General features: G+C 36.2%; 1 protein-coding gene across 4 annotated transcripts in view; it reads left to right on the forward strand.

Moving 5' to 3' along the window:
- The window catches only part of LOC5574775 (RNA-binding protein fusilli), a 267,224-nt gene that overhangs the window by 18,082 nt on the left and 222,937 nt on the right, over positions 1 to 26,205 (forward strand). The window contains exon 1 of one of the 4 annotated variants that reach the window (XM_021851399.1): positions 24,548 to 24,695. The exons of the other annotated variants lie outside the window; for them this stretch is intronic. The gene's annotated coding sequence lies outside the window, so the exon portion shown is untranslated. Of the gene's footprint in view, positions 1 to 24,547; positions 24,696 to 26,205 lie in introns of those variants that run through there. 4 annotated transcript variants of the gene reach the window in all.

The raw sequence follows: 26,205 nt of genomic DNA on the forward strand, positions 1-26,205 counted from the left end.
GATCAAAATAAAATGACTCGATTTTGTTAGCCCAAAATTGATCGAGCGGCTGACAAAATCGGGTCCTCACTGTAATAGTTGACAATCTATCCTCGGAATTTTCCCATTTTGTAAAAATAAAAAAGATAATTCACAACTAAGTCATTGGACCTGTCATCTAGGTGGCCAATTTTCGTCAAATTGTTCCCCACGACCATGTCTGAGTTAGCTTATTGAAATGACGAAGGATAAAACCCAAATTTCAACAGTTTAGAACGAAAATAAAATATACTTGTCTTTGCCCGGTTCTAAGGAGGTCTCATAATTTAGTTCTCACATGACGTCCGTAGTTGAAATTATAGAAACAAGTTTAGTTGGAGTCAGTATTATAATATTAAGTTGAGCAAAAGTTGATTGGAAGGGAAGTTGGGGTCATTTTTACCCGACGGACGGGAGAATATCTTTTCATGAATTTGTTGCCCCTTTTTTCCGCAAAAAAAAATCAAACAGAATTACCTCAAAAAAGTTTGTTTTTTTTTCAGAAACTTATGAAGGTTTTAAAATTGGGTTTTCGCTATCAAATGATAAGTATGCACTTACATTCAAAATTCCTTCATAGTAATTAATTTCCATATAAACCAACATCGTCTACCACCTGGGCCACCTTCAAATCATAACCGAAAAAGCAGAAACATCCACAGAGCACTCATTTTATTGTAAGGATGGCAAGAACAAATATGGGAGATTGGATTTTGAATCTTGTTTTTTGGATCGCTCTAGTGTAGACTACCAAAAACTGGTGTAGAAATACCTATATAGTAACGAAAATATGTTTGGTTTTTATTTTTGGGAATGCAAAAATACTTTGACTTCATAAGGATTAATCTAAAAGCAGTGAAAACAGGACAAGATAACGACAAACATAGGAAGCAGCTGCTTCTACTTTTAATAGTCAGCCCTTTTCATGATATGTTTGCCTTCTTTTTCTTCACACACTCCTGTGCAAAAGTTCGGTTCACCCCCTAAAAATCATACTTAAGGTTTTTATCCATATTTCTAAGATAACACGTCTAATTGTAACAGTGAATAGCGCATTCGGGACGCAATGAATTCATCTTACTTCGTAGGTATTTTAACAACATTTTTTTATTTTTTGTTTATTAATTTTTTTCTTAAAGTCGGGACATTTTTTGAAAGTTACACTAAAAAAATATGGCTAACTTTCGCAACATTAGAATGACCAAAATTTTAATTTGGTATGGCATTAAAACCGTAATCTAATAATCTTTGCAGACCACTTAAACATTTTTGGCGAAGAAATCTTAAAACTATTCAAAATCATTAAAACAGTTATTCAAGTCATGGTGCAAAAGTTTGGGTGAACCAAAACTTTTGCACGATGGCTTGAATGAATGTTTTAATAGTTTTCAGATGTTTCCGCCATTTTTTTCATGTGCTATTCAAAGGTTATAAGACAATGTTTCTAATGCAGAAACGGATTAAAATTTTATTAGATCCAATGCTGAGAAAATTAGCAATGCTTTTTAGTCTAATTTTTGGAGAATGTCACAATTTAAAAAAAAAAAATTGGTAAACAAAATTCGAGTTAACGGCTGTTGTTAAAACACATATGAAGTAAGATATACTCATCGTATTTCTAATGTGCTATAGAGAGTTTCAATTGGATGTGTAGTGTAAGGTGGGGCAAAAGTTCGGTCTTAGTGGTATAATCAAAGTTTCCAGAAAAACAGTAGCAGATGAAGCTAATCAAATACCATACACTAAAGCTTGAACATTTTGGCTATAATTTTGCAGAACAAACTTGTGTCAAAATATTAACCCATTTTTAGTTACAACAGTTTTTGATTTGCTTAAGAGTTCGATTTGGGCAAGAGTTCGAATCAAGTGTGGGGCAAAAGTTTGCTGGCTAAAACACAAAATATCGATCCGTTTATGACAGGCATATTTTACACCAGACGTAAACTTAAGTTTGCCGAAAAATACACACTAAATTTTCATCAAAAAATTGCCCAATACCAAATTGTAATATACACAAAAATAGCAGTTTTTCGCAAAACTAAGTGGAAATGAAAAATTTTGGTAAAATGTTTCGCACGATCAGGCAAAATTCGCTAAATTTGAAGATAATATGGATTTTGAACAATTTGTAAATTCTTCCGTGAGTTTAAACATGAGACGAACTTTTGCCCCGCTGGTTCAAACTGTTGCCCCACTATGGGCCAAAAATTGTTTTCAAGCATTTATAGGCTTTGAAACGCCCTTATTCAAAATATTGGAAAAGATTTTATCTTTATTTGGTTCCATGCAACGAAAGTTTGACCAAAAATTACAATATTCACGTCGAAAAATACAAATAACCATAACTTTTCCAAATCTCAATCGATTTCTATGATATTTGGAGTGAAAGTCTCTTACTTGAATAGCATTAGAAACACCATGACATTTATAAGTTTTGTTTTGAATAGAGCTAGAAATCTTAAAAAGAAACTCTTGCCCCACTCAAACTTTTGCCCCACTTCACTCTAATCCCAGAGACTTGGACAAAACACTTTTGTATGTTTTAAAGACCCAAATTTATGGACGGGAGTTTATTTATGCAAGAAAGATTTCCATTCTTTGATATCTATCTGAAGATTCTAAAGTATTCTTTCACATTTACCGAAAATTCCTCTTCGGATTGCAACAGGAACTTTGGTAACTCGAGGGCTCCATCAGAGATTTCCGAAAAGTTATTCCAGTAGTGCAATACAAACTACTGGATGAAAATTTCTCCTTTGTCTAACCAGAGCGCTTTTCAGAAATTGTAACCTACTCTATTGCAGATATTGACGAAATCCCCAATGGTGTAATAGGTGTATTTCTGCAACTCCATCTACGAATTGTGGAAATATTCATGCTATGCTATGATTGGCTAATATTAGTAGAAAAATCTGACAGTCGGTAGCTTGATGTGGCATATATCTGAGAGGCATGCCATAAAGTATTTCAGAACATCTTTAGCAAATTTATAAATGACTTCTGTTAAAGGGTTCTTCACAATTTTCTCTCAAAAATGCCTTAACCTTTCGGTCGTCGCGCGAATTTTTGTAACGCGAGTAGTCGCGCGTTGTACTTTGTACAACACCCTTGGTTTTGCGAATATCTCAGGAGTCTGACCACTTAGAAAGTTGACGTCTTCGGCAAAGTTATTCAGTAGCTCAAGGGCTATCATTATTTGAGCCAAGAAATTCGAAATTTTGCCACCAGGCGGCGCTAGTGAGCATGAAACTTTTGTATCGTAGATCTCAGGATCCTGACCACTTAGAAAGATGGCGTCTTCGGCAAAGTAGTTCAGTAGCTCCAGGACCTCCAGATATCTCATCTGCAAACAAAAGTTTCATGCATACTAGGCGGCGCTTTTGGCAAAATTTTGAATCAACTAGCTCGAACAATGACAGTCCTTAACGTACTTAACAACTTTGCCGAAGACGCCATCCTTCTAAATGATCAGGATCCTGATATATTTGCAAAACAAAAGTAAAACTTCCATGCTTACTAGTGCCACCTAGCGGTCAAATTCGGAATTAAATGTGGTACCATCAGATAGCGCTTCACATCTAGAACTACTTTTCTAAAGACCTCAAGTTTCTATATTATCTGGATTTTGAGATATACCGTTTTCAAACTGTGGTTTACTCGAACCGTATATAGTGCGTTCATTATTATGCGACTTTGATGTACATTTGTTGATTTTACCGCATTATAAAGGGTCATACTGTAAATAAAAACCGTCGAGTATTGTTCTTAAGAAGATTCTTGAGGAATACATTTTGGTTTGGTGTCGATAGATATCTTTGTTGCAAAATGATAGCATATAAATCACAACTGTTGTACAAAGTACAACAACGCGACAGCCCGAAGGTTAAGATTTCTGGTAAGACTTCAAGAAGTTCACTATTTCTAGCTTTTTTCCTGGATTTCGGATTAACGATTTTCATGTATCTTAACTGCAACCACAGGGTTTGTTCGGTCTACTTTCATGCATGCTAAACATGTATGAGACAAATTAAATGAAATTGGCAACATTTTTGCGGTCACCTAGTTTTTCGATTCGCAATCAATTACTATTATGACCAAAAGATACGCACATTACATCAATTCAAATTTCGCACAAGTCCATCAATCCGATATCACATCAAGCCATGCCCATGTAAGCAATCCATCGATGATCGATACTCACAGAGTGCGCTTCGGTTCCAGCTCCTCTTCGTTTCCTCGCATTCGATTCATTTGCGGTGGCCCTTGCGCAAGACTTAAATCATCTTTATCTCTTCACTTGTTGCTTCTTCGCACATTCCATCATCAACCACGGCACCTCCACCATTTGGGAAGGTTATTGAACTAAATTGGTTCATAACGCTTCCTGAACTGAGGCAGCAATTCGTGAAAAGGAGAGCATCTTTCAAATCAGTGTTCTGGATTGAAAGATACCGGACCCACCTGCCTACAACAAGTTTGTTAAGATTTTTGAAAAGCCTCACGTCTAGCTTGTGATGGGAATCTATTATAGGCAGTTTGAATCAGCTCTCGTGGTGTTATGGCAGTAGCTCGTGTGTCGATTGGCGATTAATTTGCGAACCAATGCTAAAAACAATCCTCGGCGAGTCTTCGATCGCCATCGTCTTCCGTCGCGACGACGGTCACCGAATGGCCACTTTCGTCGGGGTGGTGAAGATTTCGCTTTTCGTTTACTTTACGTTGTGAAATCAGCGAAAACGCGCGCATGTGACTAAGGGGTGTTTGGAGGATTTAGCTGGCCAAAAGTATCTCAAGTCATTTTTTGCATTCTTCATGTTCAGTTGGTAGCGAAACACGTTCTGAACGGTATTTTGATGTAACATGGGTGAATTACACACTTTTAATGAATTATAAGTACTGTAAACAGAAGTTTCATCAAACTTTATGTGACTATCTTATTTCTCAATCTTGATTTGTAATTTACAATCAATATACATCTGGACAAACGAGAATCGGTTCAAAAATGTATTTTTGAGAATGTTTTTAAGTCATGGGTCAATTTTTACCTTTACTGTGAAACTTTTTCATACTGCTTTAGGAAGGTTAAATAAGCAAAAATTTAAGTATTTGATATTATTCCACATCCTTTTATGTTTAGTATATGCAGAACATGTTTTTTTTTCAATATCTGAGCGAATTCCAGAAATGACTTTTGGCCAGCTACATCCGCTAAACATCCCTTAGTGCATCGCTAGGATATGTGGTGCGTGGTGTGCGCGCGCGGGGTAGGAAGGAATTTCTTCGAGCTACGAGCGGCGTACAAGTGGTATTCCGCATGGCGCATTGGCTCCCCTACATGTGAAGGTGGTTGGTTTGGAAGTTTTGAGTCGCCGATCCGATCGTTGGCATTGCTGGCTTTTAAAAGCGAGTGTGTTATAGCAGAATCACGTAAACAACAGGACTGTCCGTCCCCATCCACTCTCGGATTCATCGATTTATGAATGAGATTAGCTGCGAAGGCGGGGGAAAGAAAACTTGAATCCAGTTCGCCTCTGTTTGAGGAGATTCGTCCCAGCCCAGGTTCCATCGCTGCTCGGTGAGCACATGCGAGCTTGAACGACCTAAAAGGCCGTTCGTTGACCGACTCTGCTCCCTCTCTTATGTTGGGGTCGAATTTGGTTCGTTTGGTTGAAACACATTCCGTTATGATGGGTAGAGCAAATTGGCAAACTTCCTAAAAAAAAGGTTGTGCAAATTTTGCCAGCTGGTTTCAACTTCCGTGGCCCACATTTTCGCAACTATGTTATGACCTGATATCTGGCATTTCCTAATTTGGGTTGGTGAGCAGTGAGCTAACGCAAAACATCCTAAAACTGGTTTCTAACGGCTTGATTCAGATTGAACACATACCTAATTATTCCAAAAATCGGGATGCATTGTACATATTATATCCTTTTCAATGCAATGGATAGCAAATTCATTTGAGTCAAACTGACTTGAGGAAATTTACTCGCAATAAGTCTATTTTTTTATCGTGAACATAGCAATTCCATCGACAGGATTTCATTTGACGAGTGTTCGTGAGAAGAAAAAAATCATTCTTCTGTTCTGAAAGTAATTCATTTGGGGCTTTTCCCAGGAAGGTCTACGAGAATTTCTATGCCTGTTCCTCCAGTTATCCTTTTATGATTTATATAGATTCCTTCAAGCATTCATCCACATTTTCCCAAGAAGTTGCTCCTCAAATTCTTCCTGGGATTATCCGAGGATATATAATTAATACTATTGCAGGAATCCTCCTCTTCAAATTTGACCTGGGATTCCTCATGGAGCTCCTTCAGAAATTTCTCTAAAGATTTCTCCAACATTTCATGCGAAATCACTCCTGCAGTTCTTCCAAACAATTTCTAGTGTATTTTTTCAAGCGAAATCTTCATGGCTTCTTCAAAAGTTCATCTAAGGTCCCACACTACAGCTAATACTAAATATTCTAGTAATTCCAATCATCATAGCAATTCGCTTACGAAATCCTTCGAGCCTTCCTCAAGAGTACTTTCAGAGAACTTTCTGAGAATTCATCAAGAGTTACTTTCAAACTAAATCGAGTTTCATCAGATGTCACTTTGATCTTTCTAAAATATTTAACGGATTAAAAAAAAAAGAAATCACCAATAACTTCTTAAAAAAACTCCTTGATATCTTTCTGGAGATATTCCTGGGAAAGTGAATAGGGAAACTCTTTGAAGACATCTCTAAGAAATTCCTGAAGAGATCTTAGCAACAATCATTGGAGTAATTCTTAAGGGATTGTCTGGTTGAAATCTGAATGATAATTTTCAAGAACATTCTAGAAAATCCCTGGAGGAAATAATAGTTGAAATCTCGAAGATGTTGTAAACGAGAATCTTGACAATGGTTACCCCTAGCAAAATTTTACGTTGAATTTTTGAAGGAAGTCCGTGAAAATCACAACATGAACTCCTGAAGAAATCATTGGAGTTCATTTGGTTGTTTATTTTAAGCAATCCTTAAGAAAATTTATCGATCTTAAAGGCATTTCTTTCATCAAGAATTTCAAAATCAATCCAGACTCAAAAACATAAAATTGAGGAAACTTCCTTACAATACCTAATTGGGTCCTAAAATGTTTAATGAATTCTTGTTTTTATTTAATAATACGAAAGAGCATGTTATTGCAACTACTTTAGCAAGTTTTCCAGCTCAAATAACGGATATAACATTTTTAAACTTCAATTTTAAAAATGGTTTCGAATATGAACCTTGACACTTGTGATCTTGTTTGACATTCACTTTTTCGACAAAAATGCCACAGGGCATATAGTTTGAGCACTGGGGTTGTTCCTATCTGACATTTCGGAAGGGACACGGAAAACAAAATATACCCAACATTTGAGTTTAAACCAAAAGGTGTGACAAAATCATAAAAAAATGTTTTTTGTACTTAAACCAATGAAAATCAATTAAAAATTGAGTAAACATGTGTTTCTGCCCTAAACTTAAGCGTTTGGTACTAAAATTGAGACAGGGCTTTAGGACCCTATTAAAGATGTAACGAATCATTGCTCTCCAGCGCTACTTCGTCAGCTAATATTTCCACTTCTATGACAATTCACTGGAAATCCTCTCGATAATTTTTAGTGAACCAATGTGCTTCTGCACAAGTATTAAAAATAAGAACTGTAGGCTCATTAATTGACATAAGATCCATCACTTTAGTTATAATTCTGCAAAAGCTATTTGTTCAATGTTTGTTTCAAGGGTCGGTTTTACATTAGCGTCCAACATTTAGACGGCGTTCACCTTAATTTTGAGGGCCCTTAACCTTTCGGTCGTCGCGCGAATTTTTGTAACGCGAGTAGTCGCGCGTTGTACTTTGTACAACACCCTTGGTTTTACGAATATCCCAGGAGTCTGACCACTTAGAAAGATGACGTCTTCGGCAAAATTGTTCAGTAGCTTAAGGGCTATTATTATTATAGCCAAGAAATTCGGGATTATGCCACTAGGCGGCGCTAGTGAGCATGAAATTATTGTTTCTCAGATCTCATGATCCTGACCACTTAGAAAGATGATGTCTTCGGCAAAGTTGTTCGATAACCCAAGGACTATCATTGTTTGAGCTAGTTGATTCAAAATTTTGCCACTTGGCGGCGCTAGTGAGCATAAAACATTTGTTTCGCAAATATCACAGGAGCCTGGTCACTTAGAAAGATGATGTCTTCGGCAGATTTGTTCAGTAGCTCAAATTCTTTCTTTGTTTAATCCTTAAAGTTCGAGATTTTGCAAAATAATGATAGTCCATGAGCTTCTGAACAACTTTGCCGAAGGTGCCTGTCTAAAAAGTCGAGATCATCCAGTATCCGCAAAACAAAAATTTCATGCACACTAACGCCGCCTGGTGGCAAAATACCCTATTTCTTGGCTCAAATATCGATAGCCCTTGAGCTACTGAGCTACTTTGCCGAAGACACTATCTTTCTAAATGGTCAGGCTCCTGAGATTTATTTATTTATTTATTTATTTTAACAAAAAATTTGGAAAAGGGAAAAACCCCTTTGAGTGATTTTCTTTAAAAATACTTCTCAAAAGGGCGCAAAACCTCTTCATCTTTTCAAAAACGTTATAAAATAAGACTAGACTACTTATAAAGTAAAGGCTCAACCGGAAATAATCCATAACAGAGCCAAGATCTTGAAGGGAGAACATCAATAAGCTGTGGTGGCCAACGGACAAACGATGAGATAGATTTCTTGAACTCTGAAAAGATAATTGAAAAAGGCGGTATCATACAACATAACAAATTTCATTTAAATACTCAAAAATAATTTTCATCATAGAAAGAGATTTACTGCCAATAATATCACGAATGGATGAAGGTACAGAGTGGCCTAATGTTTGACAATGATCAAGAATTTTCTTTCAAGGTAAAACATAATTCTTACAATGAAAAATAATGTGATCAATATCTTGATAAGACTCGCCACAGTCACATAAATTAGAATCTACAATATTAATGCGATATAAATGGCTATTGCAAATATAATGATTAGATATAAGCCTAGAAAAAAGGCAAATGAAATTTCTACCAACAGATAAATACTTAAACCAGGGATTTTTATTGACATTTGGGCAAATGGAATGACACCAACGACCTTTATCACTAGAATTCCAATCAATTTGCCAGAAGTTCATTGTGACTCTTTTCAATTTTGAAAAATATTCTGAATAAAAAATATCACGATCGAAAATAATACCACGAGTTGCACCCATCTTAGCTAAACAATCGGCTTGCTCGTTACCAAATATTTGACAATGAGCTGGAACCCAGACAAATTTAATCACGAATCCTTGATTATGTAAATTATACAACAAACTTCTCAACAATAATAACAAATGGTGTGTCTTATAATGAAAATTAATGGATTTAATAGCATTTATACAACTCATACTATCAGTACATATAATGAAAACATTTGGAGAGCACTCTTTAATTAAGTTACATGTAAAATACAAAGCAATCAATTCGGCAATAAAAATGGAACAAGGAGATTGCAATTTGAAAAAATGTGTAACGTCTACATGATATCTGCAAACAAAAGTTTCATGCTCACTAGCGCCGCCTAGTGGCAAAATTTTGAATCAACTAGCTCGAAAAATGATAGTCCTTAACTTACTAAACAACTTTGCCGAAGACGACATCCTTCTAAATATACAGAATCCTGAAATATCTGCAATACAAAAGTAAAACTTCCATGCCCACTAGTGCCACCTAGCGGTCAAATTCCGAATTAAATGAGGTACCATCATATAGCGCTTTACCTCCAGAACAACTTTAATAAAGACCTCAAGTTTCTATACTATCTAGATTTTAAGATATGGCGATTTCGAACTGTGGTTTCCTCGAACCGTACATAGTGCGTACATTATTATGCGACTTCAACAAATGTACAGATTTTACCGTATTATTGAAGGCCATACTGTAAATAAAAACTGTCGAGTATTGTTCTTAAGAAGATTCTTGAGGAATACATTTTGGTTTGGTGTCGATAGGTATCTTTGTTGCAAAATGATAGCATATAAATCACAACTGTTGTACAAAGTACAACAGCGCGACAGCCCGAAGGTTAAATCAAACTCCGCACCGGGCCCCAAAAACCTCACTGATAGTCTTGATGTTTACATTTCCTTGCAAGCAAAATTTGGTATTGACAATGCTCTCGGATTTTTGGATGCGGCAGATTTTTGGGGTTATTGATGATACTGATCCTTGATGAAGCCTTGTCTGAATTACTGGTTCGACAAGTGCTTGATCTTTGACAAAGTTTTTATGTGGCCCCTGACCAGATCTTGTATGGATTACACGCGTTCTTTCGCCTCTTCTCTGGTCACTTGTTGTTGATGAATTACTGGCAAGTTTAGAAGCACAGGGATTTGAAGTAATTGGGTTTGCAGATGACATTGTTATTATAGTCAGAGGAAAACATGACAATATCATTGCAAGCAGAATGCAAGCAGCTATAAACTACACAATTAAATGGTGCGAATCTGAAGGACTGGACATCAATCCTCAAAAAACAAGCATCATTCCGTTTACTAAGAAAAGAACATTCAAGATATCTGATCTTCGTATGAGAGGGACTTTAATGACACTTTCATCGAATGTTAAATATCTGGGAGTCATTTTAGATCGTAAATTAAACTGGAGTCTACATTTAAGTAACATACTCGATAAGGCAGCAAATGCACTATGGATAAGTAAAAGAACTTTTGGAAATAAATGGGGACTGCGGCCAGCTATAATCCACTGGATATACATGGCTATTGTGAGACCCAGAATTACGTATGCTTCATTAGTATGGTGGCCGAAGACTTTGGAAAAGAGTGCAATAAAAAAATTAGAAAAAATACAAAGGCTGGCTACTATATCCATAACAGGCGCAATGCGCAGCACACCTACAAAAGCATTAGATGCAATGCTTAATCTACTCCCTCTGTATCAATTCGTTCAACTAAAAGCTGGAAAAGCCGCACTACGGCTTAAACGAACTACGGTTTTTTATGATGGTGACATAAAAGGTCATTTGGAAATTTTGAAAAAAGTTCTAATTAATCCATTAGTTACAGTCAACAATGACTGGATGGAAACGACATTTAATTTTGATCGTAGGTACAATGTAGTAGAGCCGGATCGCTCTGTCTGGGATGTGGGAGGACCACAAATTCGCTCAGGTTCAATAGTCTTCTATACTGACGGTTCCAAACAAAACGATCAAGTGGGAGCTGGTGTTACAGGTCCCGGTGTATGTTTATCAGTCTCAATGGGTAGATGGCCAACCGTCTTCCAGGCTGAAATACAAGCTATACTAGAATGTGCTTCTATTTGCTTAAAAAGAAAATACAAGCATTCCAACATATGCATTTTTTCTGATAGCCAAGCAGCGCTCGCTGCTTTGAAATCATACACATGTACTTCGAAGTTGGTTTGGGAATGTACTCTATTACTTCAAAAATTATCGGTAAATAATACTATAGTTCTTTACTGGGTGCCTGGGCATCAGGGAATACAAGGAAATGAAAAAGCAGATGAGCTGGCAAGAGTTGGATCATCTCAACATTTACAAGGGCCAGAGCCTTTCTGTGGAGTCTCACCATGCTCCATTAAAATGGAGCTCAGGAACTGGGAAAAAGCCATGGTAAATACCAACTGGAATAAAACTGTTGTAGCCCGCCAATCTAAAAAGTTTATAACACCCAATAAATCAAATACACAAAAACTTCTCGCCCTGTCAAAAAAAGACCTGTGTGCATACACAGGACTAATTACAGGACATTGTTTAGTTAAATATCATTTACGACTAATCAAAAGAATTGAAGATGATATTTGTCGCTTTTGTAGTGAGGAAACAGAAACCTCTGAACACCTTCTGTGTAACTGCGCTGCACTTTTTGCTGTGAGATTAAAGTATCTTGATCAAGGGTTTCTACAGCCCTCTGATATATGGTCCTTAGCTCCATTCAAAGTAGTTCGGTTTATACGACATATTATTCCCCATTTTGAAAATACCGAAATCATGAGTTGAGGATAACTAATCATAGTAATCTATCACCTTGAATACGGTTATACATTAAAATGGGTGGTGTATCACAATAGATCAAATAAATGGTCGCAGTGATTATACACCCAACACAGGAAAAAAAAAAATGGATTACACTGAAGATACACGGCGAATTCTTCCAATCTTCTCTATCAAATTTCATAGCACGATCTTAGATGAATAAATAAATAGTTGAATTTTTGACGAGATTCTTGATCAAATCTTTAAAAGCAGTGGCGATTCCCTAACCTCAAATCTACCTGTTCCACGAATAGAAATTTTTGAGCTTCAGCAACAAATTTGCATCTATTGAAAAGAGATCTGTTAGAAAGGACGATTCCAATGATTTACTGTTTACTTTTTAATCTAATTCTGCCGAATTAACCATTTTTAGATTCGTAGAACAGGTAAAAAGTGAGGTTACGAGTCGCCTCTGTTTAAAATGTTGCTTGAAAGATGAAATCTGGGATTTATGACAAATGTTTTAGCCAGCTTTATCGGAGAACAATAAAATGTATTTGGAGATATCGTTTCTATTAAAAAGGTCTTTCCTTGGATCCAATATGAATTCTACAGGATGAAGAATTTCTCCATGTCTAACGCATAATTTCAAATAAATTCTTAGAAGGTAATGGGTTGGCTGAACTTTGAACCCTTTTGTGGAAGTTTATAAAGTTTATGGAGTCATCATGGAAGTATTTTATAAATTTATTAATAACTAATACATAAATTAGATAGGTTCCTACTAATTGTCCTATTTTGTACACAAAAATATATATGCCAAATCGCAGGATCATTTTGTCATCAATTTCGTGGGCATCCGGGGAAAATACAGGAATTATAAAACTGATTTTGAATTAACACCCTGCAATTATTAAACGTAAACGGGACAAAAATCCTGCCAATATGAGCAGAAAAAACGCAGTCATTACTAAAAGTGACATCACTGAAAACGATTCCGTTGTCAAAACTCTCATAAGAATGTTCATTTAAGCTAATTAACAAATTACTATTAATAATGCAGAAGTTCCTTAGGAAATTGCCTACATTTAAGCGTTTTTCGCAATTCATGGTGTTTCAAATTTTGAAATAACACAAAAAGTAAGTGACTTGTAAGAGTTTGTTCTTCATATTCAGCTTCAGGGACCATGATTTTAGTAAGTAATGATATTTTCAATTTTACCGAACGTTGTTTTCATGGGTGATCAATGTTACCCCATATCAGCTAAATAAAATAATCACTTAAGACATTTTTTTGAACATGCTTCAAACTTTCAGAATACAAAATACAGTATTTAGCCACGAGCATTGGGTGTCATCATTTGTTTAAAAAATAAAAAATTTGCAACATATGCATTTGCAAATGAAGTTTTTAAAAAATATCCTACTCACTTCAAGAATTCAAGAATTTTGGGCCGTCGCACGATGGCCCAAAATTCTTGATTTTTTTTATCCTGAACATCATAGTTATGATGCCATGAACCAATATGAGGTTCTGGCCACTCCCGGATAACCCGGAATAGGTTCCGTCGTGGCCTCAGAGGGACACTTTTGTAATCCTACTCACTCATATCGTGCGACGGCTCAAAGTTCTTGATTTTTCATGCTGAACATCATAGTTGTAATGCCATGGTTTAATATGAGGTTCTGGCCACATCTGGATACCCCGGAATCGGTTCCGATAGGACGCTTTTGTAATCTTATTCACTCATATCGTTGGACGGCTCTAAATTCATGATTTTTTATGCTGAACACCATAGCTATGATTCCATGTACCAATATTAGGTTCTGCCCACATCCGGATACTCCGGAATCGGTTCCGACAGTGCCTCAGAGGGACACTTTTGTAATCCTAGTCACTCATATCGTGCGATGGCTCAAAATGCATGATTTTTTATCTTGCTATGGATCACGGTTCTGGCCACACCAATATACCCCGGAATCGGTTCCGGTAGGGCCTCAAAGAGACACTATTGTAATCTTATTCACTCATATCGTGCGACAGCTCAAAATTCATGACTTTATTTTATCCTGAACACAACAGTTTCGAACAAAAAATAAAATAGAATACATTGTTTTTATTGTGTACAGTAAATGCTCCTACTAATTCAAGATACAAAAATTTCGCCCAAATCTCTCTGCCATTGTTGGTGATTACGTTGACATTTTCAAAACGTATGATGGCAAAATTGAATTTCTCAATTGCTTCGTTTTCTGGTTTATAAACGAGCATTCAAAGTTATTCTTCAAAAGATTCTTATAGAATTTTGAAAATCTAGAGAATTAAGAGATCGATATATTGAGAGAATATTATCTATAATTAAATGAGAATCTTGGGCAGAATTCTGCGCAAAATTCTGTCAGAATTTTGTTCATGATTTTTTTGTAATCCTATCCAGAAACATGTGAAATTTTTGTCTAAGATTTTATTTGAATTTCGCTCAGAATCTGTCAGAATCGTTAAGATTATGAGAACACCTTGCCCAGGATTCTGTGATTGTTTTTGTTCAAAATCACTGTTCATTCTGTCGACAATACTGCTGAAGATTTTGTAAAAATCCTGCCCAAGCTTTCCATAAAATTCATGTGAGAAATGGACTTTCACATTACGAACTTCAAAACAGTATTTTAAAGCTAAATAATTACGAAGAACAGTTATATTGATTATTCAAATAAAAAAAAAATGCTTAGAATCCATCTACTAAACATTCACTTATTAGGGGTCGAGTCGAGTCTAGTACACAACACTGAAGCCTTACGGTACGATGGCCTTACGGTTGAGGTCGAAATACGCTTATCTGTCAAAGGATACAATCTCTGGTGGAACTAAATGGTTTATTATTTTTCTCTTATAAGCAAATGAAATTAACACATCAGTAAACCTTCTGAATTGCTACGGCAAATGAAATGTAATATCGTAACAAAATGTTAAGAATAGCTCAATCTAGTTATACCAAATAAGGATGATAGTATTACCTAACACAGAACACCAAGATATAACAAACTAATGTAATGTTTGAATTGATACTAATAAAGAAATTTAAAATGAATGTTAGAAATGATTCCAATATAGGGATAAAAAAATATCCTTTTCAAAAGATAGTGGAAGTCTATCAAGCATCAAAATGCACCGACGGGTGATCCTATTTCGGAGATGAGTGACTTTGTCTAACCACTCTAGACCAGCAAATTCTCCGATATGCAAATCAATTAACGCAAAATTAGAAGTCAATTAGTGCAGACAGCTTTGCTGCCGCCACCACAGCCGCATACCTCCAAAACGTGACACGTGTACTATTGCTTACCTATAACGCTTCCATAGTCAGAAACACTGACCAGCATAAGACACAGGTGCGCCGGGGGAGCTGTTAAAAGGTACGAACAGAAAAAAAAGGAGAGCAAACGCCAGCATAAACATACCGGTTCACCCATCTCGCTCCCACGCACGCACCTCGCACACCGGACCGGAACGATCCCAATCCCGAACGTACCTATCTACAGTGTTGGGCAATGCATTTGAAACTTTTCCGGTTCCCATACTAAATAATGCTAGTGTAGATTTCAGTTATTTAGATTTAAATGAAATTTTCAAAGCACGTCATCCATAACTCGAATGTTAATATATATTTTTCCAATTCCAGATTTTTTGGGGATGAACCTTGGCCTTGATGAGCCTTGGGATGAATTTTCCTAATAAAGAGTCAATCAATCAATCTAGATTTTTCAAATCACTTGTTCAAAAGTAAATAATAAAAACTTGAAGTAAATTTTTACCGAAACATTCCAAACTATATATCTATAAATATGAAATCTCTACACAAAACTGTCTTAAGAAAATTTGATCATCTTGCCTTAATCTTCAACTTTGCTGGAAATACCATAGTGCTGTTCCTGTTTTTTTCAGTTTGCCAAAAATTCAGTTTGGTCAAATCGTTATTGCTTTTGAATTGATTGGAAACCACTGAAAAGTATATGTTGGAAATCAAGTTATTGCTGAAAATCTGCCAAAATTTCGCTCAAATCTATTCACGAAAAGGTAAATCAGACCTTACCATCTAAAGTTATCCATTTTGAAAGAAAAATCGAAAAAGTTGCTAATGTGTTATCCGTTACTGTATGTAGAGCTCTAATGGGGGTTTCACTTTGGAAAACAGGTGAGCCTCCACCGCATTTCTGCACCGTGAGAGAACGATGATGACTGCCTGAGGAGAAAAGTGCGTTCATTCATATACCTGTGGTGCATCCTATATGCTCTACGTTTACACCGAGTGAGGACGACGAGCCTACGGATTATGAGCCAGCAAGGCCACTTAGGGAAGGCGCGCTGAAGCTATTCGACCGGATCCAACTTCATATGGTGGCGCAGGGTGCCCACTAATGAGGCAGGTCCCGATCCAGGGTTCGGAATACCTATGTTGGTTTTGTTGCTCGTTGCTCAATTTCACACTGATGAAGACGAGGCAATGGGACAGGTATAGGCTCCTTCAATCACATTAGCTATGGTCACACAGGTGAGGCAGGTTCACTTGTGGTTGTAAGAAGTCCGGACTGTTTGAGATATATTAGTGAGAGATGGCACGAATTTATTCACGTATTGATGTGTAATAGTTTCTAGGAAGATAGCGATTGGAGTGATATGATTGTTTATTGGGAGAGAAAAGGTATTGTGCTCTCGTTTGCACAACTTAATGATAATCGTGCCTTCACCCCTCTACCGGCAGCTTCATTTTTTACCGCAAAATAAATATTCAAATCGTTATAACTTTTTTGTTTTTCAATATTTTTGCACCATTTTTTCACAAGTTCTCAAAAAACTCTTCTAGTTTAGGAATCCGTGTCGATATTAATCATTGGTGGTATAGTTTTAAAGATATTCCGATGTTCCCTGGGGGACCGACATTTTCCATATAAAATGTCTTTGGCGGCCATTTTGTTTTTGATCAAATTATCAAAAAAATAAAATGTAGGCTATATAATGCCAGGTAATAAGGAGCTACTCTGAAAAAATCATGCAAATCAATTAGGAATTCTTGGAGATATCTGAAAATTACGATACGATGTTTTTTGAAGTTTTTAAGATCTTTATTTGGCCAGCGTGGTTCAAGAAACCTAAATGCTCATTACTTAAAGACGGCTACACCAAATTGCTTCATTTTTCACAACATACTCTCATTAATGTATTGTTCCGAAGAGTGAATATCCGAATACGGTTAAACCAGCTGAGAAACCAACGGGGGGTTCTGGTTACGGGTCGGTCCCCCAAGGAATTTTGGAATATCTTCAAAATCAGATGACCAATGATCAATATCGACACAGATACTAAAACTAGAAGAGTTTTTTGAGAACTTGTGAAAAAATGGTGCAAAAATATTGAAAAACAAAAAAGTTATAACGATTTGAATTTGAATTTTGCGGTAAAAAACTGAAGCTGCCGGTAGAGGGGTTAATTAGCCTTCTTCGGGCTATATAATTTTCACTTAATGCTAACTTTTGGCATTATTAAATTGTTTCTAACATTGTTTACAAACCCCCTAGATTGAAAGCAAGCGAAGAAAAACATTCCATCTGTATCGATCTGCGATCGGCAATGCTTCGCAGGTGTATTTAACAAACTTGATAAATAATAGCAGCGAACGAGAACCCCAATGAGAGAGCGATGATAAAACTCACTACTCTCGTTTTACTATTGGGAGTAGGTGTTTTACTTTACAGACGTTGTTGGAAATAACTGAATGATTTCTTGTAGTATTTAGTGACTCTAGACTTCTACAAGATGTATCGTTTGTCTCTGAGTAAGATCAGACTGTCATAAGGTAGAATAATAGTGAGCACAGACCGAAATAGACAGTTCGCTTAGTTAGCTTGCGCATATTTTCAATTGAATACTTGAATTAGTCCCTAGAATCATAATTTAGAAATAAGTAAATATCTGCAGTTCATTATACGATACGTGGTTCACACCCCAGTGAACCACGTATCGTATAAGATCGCAATAACTGAGCCATAACATTAGCCATTAGCCATAACATTGCCACCCAAACTTGGTATCTGTTGACGATGGGCCTCAAAGAACAACAAAACAAGTGTCGCTGTACATAAAACATGCATTGATGCTTCTATAACATTCCCCAGGAATACATTCCCCCGAAACCCGTTCCCCAGAATTCCATTCCTCAGAAATTCACTCCCCAGAATGAACCATTCCCCAGAAAACCAATCCCCAGAATGAACCATTCCCCAGAAAATTGTATACCTGCTTCAAAGTTTTGAAATAATTTAGTTAAAAATACTTGAATATGAAACTCCTTACAAAGTTGTTTACAAGTACATTAGAAGATGGTGCTGCTATTTATGAACACGTCCCGCATAATTCAAATTTCATTTGCAAATGAAATATCACAGTACTTTAACTTTTATTGGCACTTATGAAGACTGATAGATCAGTCTAGGGGGAAACACAATATCCAATATTTGTTCAACTCATCACTATTTTGCACAAAATAGAGCTACACCCTTCTTTCCTATTCGTAAAATTTTGACTTGATTTTTTAACTAATAGGCAAACAGTTTCAACACTAAATAAATCGCATTCACGCTGCGCGTTTGTGTATACATGGAATGGATGAATATGAGTTATGAGAAGGGTCTGCATGAACTGTTGGGATTTGAATTCGGTTACAACCTTCGGAATTATCAGGTCATCAAGTGGCTCAGCCGTTTAGTTAGTGCAGCAGTGCACTACAGCATTCGTCTAGCACATAGTTTCCCAAACTGTGGGAAGCGACCCCCAGGGGGGTCGTAAACCGATCTCTGTTGGGTCGCGAGAAAAAATCTTGTTCTCTATGATTTTGGTATATCAGATTCTGTGCTATTTATTTGAAATAATCAGGCGTAGGATCAGTTCAAACTTGACCAAGATTCCTGAAATCGACATGTTTAGCATGCTTGAGTCGATGATCATATTAGACAATTTGATATGTAAAACGGACAAATATCTGCCAAAATCTCTTGTTCGCATAATATCTTTCTCATCACATTCGTATATTCTTGCAAAAATATGTTGTATTTTTCTCCGCAAAGCTGCTGTATATGGAATTGCGATAGATTTTTAGAAAAGTACGCCGATTATTTCCTGTTGATAATACAGAAAAGCTTAGCTTAATATCGCGAAACTAAAAATTTTGGAAATTTGATTTAACCCAGGATTTAGCCAAAATGGTGAAATGTTCAATTCATGGTTCAATTATTTTAGCTAACTTCTGTTCTCAGCTGTTATTTTCAGCAAAGCAAAACTTAACGAAAATAGAACGGTTTTCTGAAATTTGTTCGATTTTGGTGATTATCATCAACAATTTCTACAATTTAATCAAAACTAAGGTTGCAGTATGACTTAAATTGTGTTACGTTTGGACAAAATTGCTGGAATCCAAACATGGCCGCTTTGGTTTTTTCACGCATTTTTAAGAGTCCTAGTTCATCTTGAAAAAGATGCCTGTTTCATTTTAAGAGTGGTTGATAAATTATTATTCATCCCATATTTGAATATTTTTGTATCAGAAGTATATCATTTTGACACTTTCAATGTTGATAAGACTTAGGGTTATGTAATGTTTAACTGTTTTTGATGGAATCCCATCGCTAATGAAGCAAAAGTTTACAAAAAAAAATGTGTGTAACAACTATTTTTTCATGATTTTTTCTTGGTGCAAAAAATATGCCTGATGGTTAGATGGGTCGTGCACCTGAAAAGTTTGGGAACCTATGGTCTAGCATACTAGAGTCGTGGGTTCGAATCCCACTGAGCACGTGGATTTTTTTCATAATTTCATTCATAGTTTGTTCATCTTTACCACGCATAATGAGTTGGTTCAAAAAAATATACACCCAAATTCTGGGTGTTCCAAGGTAGCGTGTTTTCCTCTGAGTTACACTAATCTACACAAAGGCGCCTATACACTTGAGCGTGATGACCATTGTACGTTACATCACCATTTTAGCTTTACAGTAGGCTACGGACAAATTTGTTTACAAAATGTCAAATTTGTATTCCCAGTTATTCCAGTGGATTTCTACAAATATACTCGTGACATACAAATACCATTTCATTTTTATTTATATAGAGAGATAGATTTATATTTGACAGATACAAGTATCGAATGTAAACATGTGGTAATCCGTAATTTCAAAAATATTTTTTAAAGTTGTTATGTTCAGTATGAAGTGTTGCAATACTGATTGTAGCAGTTTTTTTTCTTTTTCGTTGATTTTCTCCATTAATAATAACTTTCTCAAACATAATTGAACATGTTCATATAGATAATACATAAGAGACTGTATTTCCAGCTTTTGATTATAAATAATTGAATGTACTTAAATCTACTAATATAAAAAGAAAAGGAAGGAGAATAAGAAAAAGAAGTTGTAAATCTATTTAAACTTATAGGCTTATAAACGTGGGTGGATGACTTCTAAAGTATTTTAAGAGGAAAATAACCATAATCATTTTAGAAATTTTCAGAGCCAGTTTTTTTTTTGCTAAATATTAAAGCAATATTCAAGAAAATCTTTCATTGCATTGCACTTGCTCTCTCTAATTCATTGATAGATTTTCATGAGGATTCATAGAAATTTGTAAAAAAAAAATGATTTCTAATTTTTGATGATTTCTGATTATTTGAATGATGGATTCTTGAGGCTTAACGGTTCTTAAATTATCACCCCTATCTTGTTTACGTTCGAACGCGCTTTCGATCGAAAATCGTTTGGCATTCTCGCTTACACCAGTAAAATCAAGTGTGCCATAGATGCGAACGAATAGGATTCGATCGAAAGTTGGATCCGCCGTAAACAAGAATGAAAGTGTATAATTCGAATTCATCAGTGGCGTAGCTCTAGCTAAAGCTCTAGTTTTCGGGGTCCAAATTTAGGGGCCCATAAAATAGAGATGTACATCGTGCCACTGTAAAAAACGGGGTCTAGTGAATTACGTACCCCTTTTGAAATTGTAATTAGATAAAGAAATTGGTGTCTAGCTACTAATGTCGTGATCCTGGATTGAAAAAGGCTAATTCCTGCGCTGAAAAAAAGCTCATTAAATACCACTCCTGTTGGGATATTTTTTTTGACAACGTTCAGACATTTGGACGATAATTTCGTATTTTTTCGAAAAATATCCTGCCGGCATAATGTCACGCATACATGAGCGTAGCTAGGATCTTGTGGAAACCAAAAACAAGTAACAGTTACTCCAGAAATTTCAATATGATATTTCAAAAGGATCTTTAAGTTTTTTTTTGAATAAATTTCTATGTTTAGCTTTCAAGAATGAATACCTGGAATAATTGATAAAATATTTCTTAGAATAATTTCTAGTTGATCATTTGGAAGATTCGTCAAATGTATCTTGAAAAAGTTCATAGAAAAATATCAGGTGATATTTTTGAACGAGTTCCTGAGCTTCAAATAGTTAGTTTTGCGGAAATCACTAAAACCAATATTGGTGATGGTTTTTAATGAATTTCTCAAAGGAAATTAAGATAAAATACTTCTATAATCAAGTGGTTGTTATTTTAGGAAGAATTCTCAGCGAAACTCATAAAAGTACCATTGGAAGAACTTTTGATCAAATTCTCTAACAACTTTTCTTTCCTTGTACTTTTAGAAGAACTCTTGCAATAAAATTTAGAAGAAGTCTTGAGAGAAAATGATAGAATCACTAAAGAAGTTCATATGAATATAAAAAAAATCAGAAGATTCAAATTTGTTTGAATTTCAATGAAACTTCCACAAATTGCTTTTCTCTCCGATACTTTCCTGAGAAAAATTTGAAGATGACCGAAATATGGTTTATTTTGAGTTACGCGGTGCGGAAATCTGCAGTGAGACTGATATGCGATTACTTTTCGTTATGGGACAATCCGATTTGGTGTTTTATTGTTATTTTAAGGAATAAAATGTGAAGTCTCGTCAGTGCATCTGAAAGATCATAGAAAGATATGTTGAAAACTGATATGAACTTAATTTTGACCAAAATGCAGATGGGACTGACTTCAAATTTACGAGAGTTTACCTGCAATAAGTCCTGGATGAATTAAAGATAAGCTGCCTAGAAAAAATGAGAGCATGGCCAATATTCTGAAGAATTCTCGCAAACTCATTAGATGAGCACCAGAAAGAAATTCTCAGATAAATCTCAAGGCTATCATTGGAAAAACTTAAGTGATACGTGGAAGAACCCTTTTCGAATATTTCGGAAAACCCTTGGAATGATTTCTTTGCGTACCCCTGTGGGAAAATACTTGGAGGTCTCTTCAGTAAAATCCTTGAAAAAAAAAAAAAAAACGATTCCTATAAATCTTCTTGAAAAAAAAAATCAGATATATCTGCTTCATTCGAGTCACTTTATGCCCAAAGCAAATCTTTCAGGAATTAATAGAAATATTCCTCGTTGCATTGCTCAGAACATTATATATTCTAGTATCTACATAGAAGAAGCTTCCTGGATCAATTGCTTATTTAGATTCTAAAAAAATCCGGTTTAATAGAATCTTGATCCTACTTAAGTACTCCAAAGCCATGATGATAAGGAAGCTTGAGACTATGTAATACGTGAGAATGGAAATTCAAAATTCAAAAGAAAATAAGTTAAGGCCCTACGGGACGTCATTATCATCATCCTATCCATTTGAAGAATCAGATCTCAAGTACTACTCCATATATCGATGTGAAAAATTTATCACTATATTCTACATATTGAATTAAATTTTCAGCTTCATTGGTTCACCAAAACTCGAGATTTGCTTCTGCAAAGTTTTGATGATAATTGTTGGAGTGAGACAAAAAAAGAGAAAATAACACGGTCTCCCGTGTCACCATAAATATGGGGACCTAAGGCCACTGTCTGACGGATAGTTTACTCCAAATCTAGCCCTGAAATTTATTAATAATAAGAAATAATCAAGGGGCTTCTGTACATCGCCAATCCAGGTCTCCTCCAAAACTTGGCAAACTCATTTTCCTTTTTGGGGACTTAGAAATTGTCAGTTGTGTCGATCTTTTAATGCTATGAAAAATCCTTACCGTGTTTTTGAGGCTCCTATGGGCTTGGCGTCAAGCAAGCATGATTTTTTCGTAACGTCGCCGGATTGTTGCGTTAAGTGAACCTGAATGTGGTTTGTGTGGATCAATTGATGAGCTCGTTTCATGCTTCTATTTCAAATCTGTAAAATTTGTATGACTGCACATTTAATTGTTCAGCGGTGATACGTAAATATGATTTTTTCATCAACAAACTATGAATGGTTCGTCACTATGAGTGTCGGCATAGACTCTGCTTCATAAATTATTTATGTTTTACAATTTTTTTTTCAAAACACCCCTTTCCTTCTACCTTTGGTTTTGTAATTAAAAAAAATACTTTGAATGATTCGACACCATGAGTGTCGATTTGCAAAAGTTTTATTTTATTCAACAACTTTGAATGGTTTGCCACCGTAAATGTCGACATAAAAGAGTTATGCACTGGCCAATATGATAATGCATGTGTTACGTTATGACAGCTGTAGGAATGGTGCGGTTAGCTATTCGTTCAACAAACTTTGAATGGCTCGTCACTTCAAGTGTCGACATTATTTGTAAACATAAATAATTGTTTATCATGGTCTAATCGCTTGTCAAAACGAATCCTGTGACCCAACGATCCTTCCCATCAACAGATAAACACGGTCTCCAAATTGCAAAGCAACACTAATATTCCTTCCCTCAATCCCACCTGACTACAAGGACGTGGCCGGCGCCGTTATTGACCCTGTATAGATAGAGGCACTGAATTATGCACACTGAAGAATATTATGGCCAATCCCACCCGAACTTCTTGTTGATTCTTTGTGCATTTTCTCTGACTTCGGTCAATCACGGAATAGCAACCATTGATAAGTGTAGTCCGTGTAGTCAGTCTAAGCAAAGCTTTCGTTCTGTAATTTCGTAAATTAAAACGATAATCATTTGCTCAAAGAAGACCCATTGGACCTGTTGCATGATCTACTCGTGTTTCTCTCATACCTTGTGTTGTCGTTTTTGCTGCCATGGTATTGTGCCCTACACCACTCTCCATACATACACATACAGACAGGCAGACAGACAACACCGCAGTGCAACAGGTGTGCGTGAGATAAGTATTGGCATCTTTCCCTAAATATCGTGTGAGCTAATCGTTGCTGCGTTGCGCTGCCATCCCGGGAGGTGCGTCTGTATTGGCACGCATGGGCTTTTCACCTGGGTATGCGTGTAGTTGCTCTTACCTGGTGTAATTTGGAATCTCTCCCCATCATCATCGTCATCATCACTTGTCATTCGTTGATGATCGTCATCGAATACGTCGACGTCGTTCACCACGACTTCACCTCACTCATTCACCTGGCCGCAGTCGCTAGCTCGTTTGTTCAGTTCAGTAGTTTGTGTTGTCGGGTGATATTTAGAGAGTTTGGACGGATCCGTCTTGACGATATTGCTTTTTAATTGTTTATTTATAATTTAGTAGTGAGACTCATTGATTCAATGTGTTATTTGGAAGCTTATGATAAGGTGAGTGTGACACAGTGCGAATGACCTATCTAACTCAAGCGAAGTTCTGGATTGCTGGCAGCCAATTACCCGACTTTTGGCTAAGGTGTGTCGTTAATTTGTGCGAACTGATAAGAGCGTCCTCTTCAAGTATCCCAAGTGTACAATTCGGTGTGCCAATTTTTGGGAATCGTACTTCAAAGGTGCGTATCGTTTTTTAGTGTAAGTGCGTGGCGCTTTAAGTTCAGTTTCGTTCGGCGGTTTGGTAGATTGCCTGCTCGCTTGGTCAGCTTTCCGGGTTAGGTCAGTTATAGGAACGAGAGATGGCTGCTACCGCCAACCTGTTTTGGAGTTTCACGTCTGGCAAGACGGCTTCGTCGTTGGTTGAATGATCGGCGATTGTGTGTGCGGGATAATTTTGGTGTTAATTTGTTACGTACGTGGTTCTGTTGACAGTGACGGGCTAGGCATTAAATTTAACTATTATCTGCTTTGTTCAATGCGCGGTATTTGTCCGACGTGAGAATTCGGTATGTTGAATGGAACGTGAATGCTTTCGAACAAGTGCTTTTTCGAATACCTTGTCAGCTCGATGGTAAATCGTCAGAATAGATGTAGCGATGGTATTCATAACCGTTTATAGTGAGTATGTTAAGTATCATTCTACTAGACATATCCTCATTTCTCTAATTTGATGTCTATAAGTGACGTGGAGAACGCAGTTCTTGCGGATCACGATCAGCCTTATCATCAGCTATCGAAGATGGCGCTACATCTCTTAGTTTGTTAGATGACGCTAAATTTTCTTAGTTTGTTGTGCGATTGCAGCTTATCTATAGTTCTGTAGGTGAATTACGGCGAACAATTTCTTCGAAAAGAAGAAATTTTCTTCCATTACACACCACGAAGAAAATTTTCTTTTCTTCGAAGAAAATTTTCTTGCTGGTGCGTAATGGAAGAAAATGTCTTCTCTTCGAAGAAATTGTTCGCCGGAATTCACCTACTGATGTATATTTTTTATTGTTCAGCATCTTTCGAAAACCTTATTCACCATTTTCGTAGATTTTCATTATTGTTTTGTTACTAGAGTTTAAATTCATTTGTTATGACAGATTAGGATATACCCTTAAGATTATTTTCCTGTTTTTAATTTTTGGTTTTAGTCTGTTTTTAGTCTTAGTTTTAGTCTAGTATCTTTCAGTAGATAGGGATATTTTTCGGACATCAGCAAACCTGTTTTTACTTTTTTCTGCTAGTTTTACATCGTTGTATGTTTTACATTTCAAGTGATTCTGCTATAACAACATTTCAGCTCTAACAAACAAACCTATCCAATTCGACAGTGTTGATTTTATGCTTACAAGGTGAAACAATGGTCTACTGAAACCCATGTTCGAGCAGTTATTCCAACCGATAGCTGCGCTGATTTTGTTGCATAATGATCCATATTCACGCGATTCATACTGGTCAATTTGAATTAAGCGATTAGCTTGTTTGATCATTGATCTATTCCTTTCGTGTGGAATATTCA

This window comes from Aedes aegypti, chromosome 3 (assembly GCF_002204515.2).
Source record: "Aedes aegypti strain LVP_AGWG chromosome 3, AaegL5.0 Primary Assembly, whole genome shotgun sequence".
In the NCBI taxonomy this organism is placed as follows: Eukaryota; Metazoa; Arthropoda; class Insecta; order Diptera; family Culicidae; genus Aedes; species Aedes aegypti.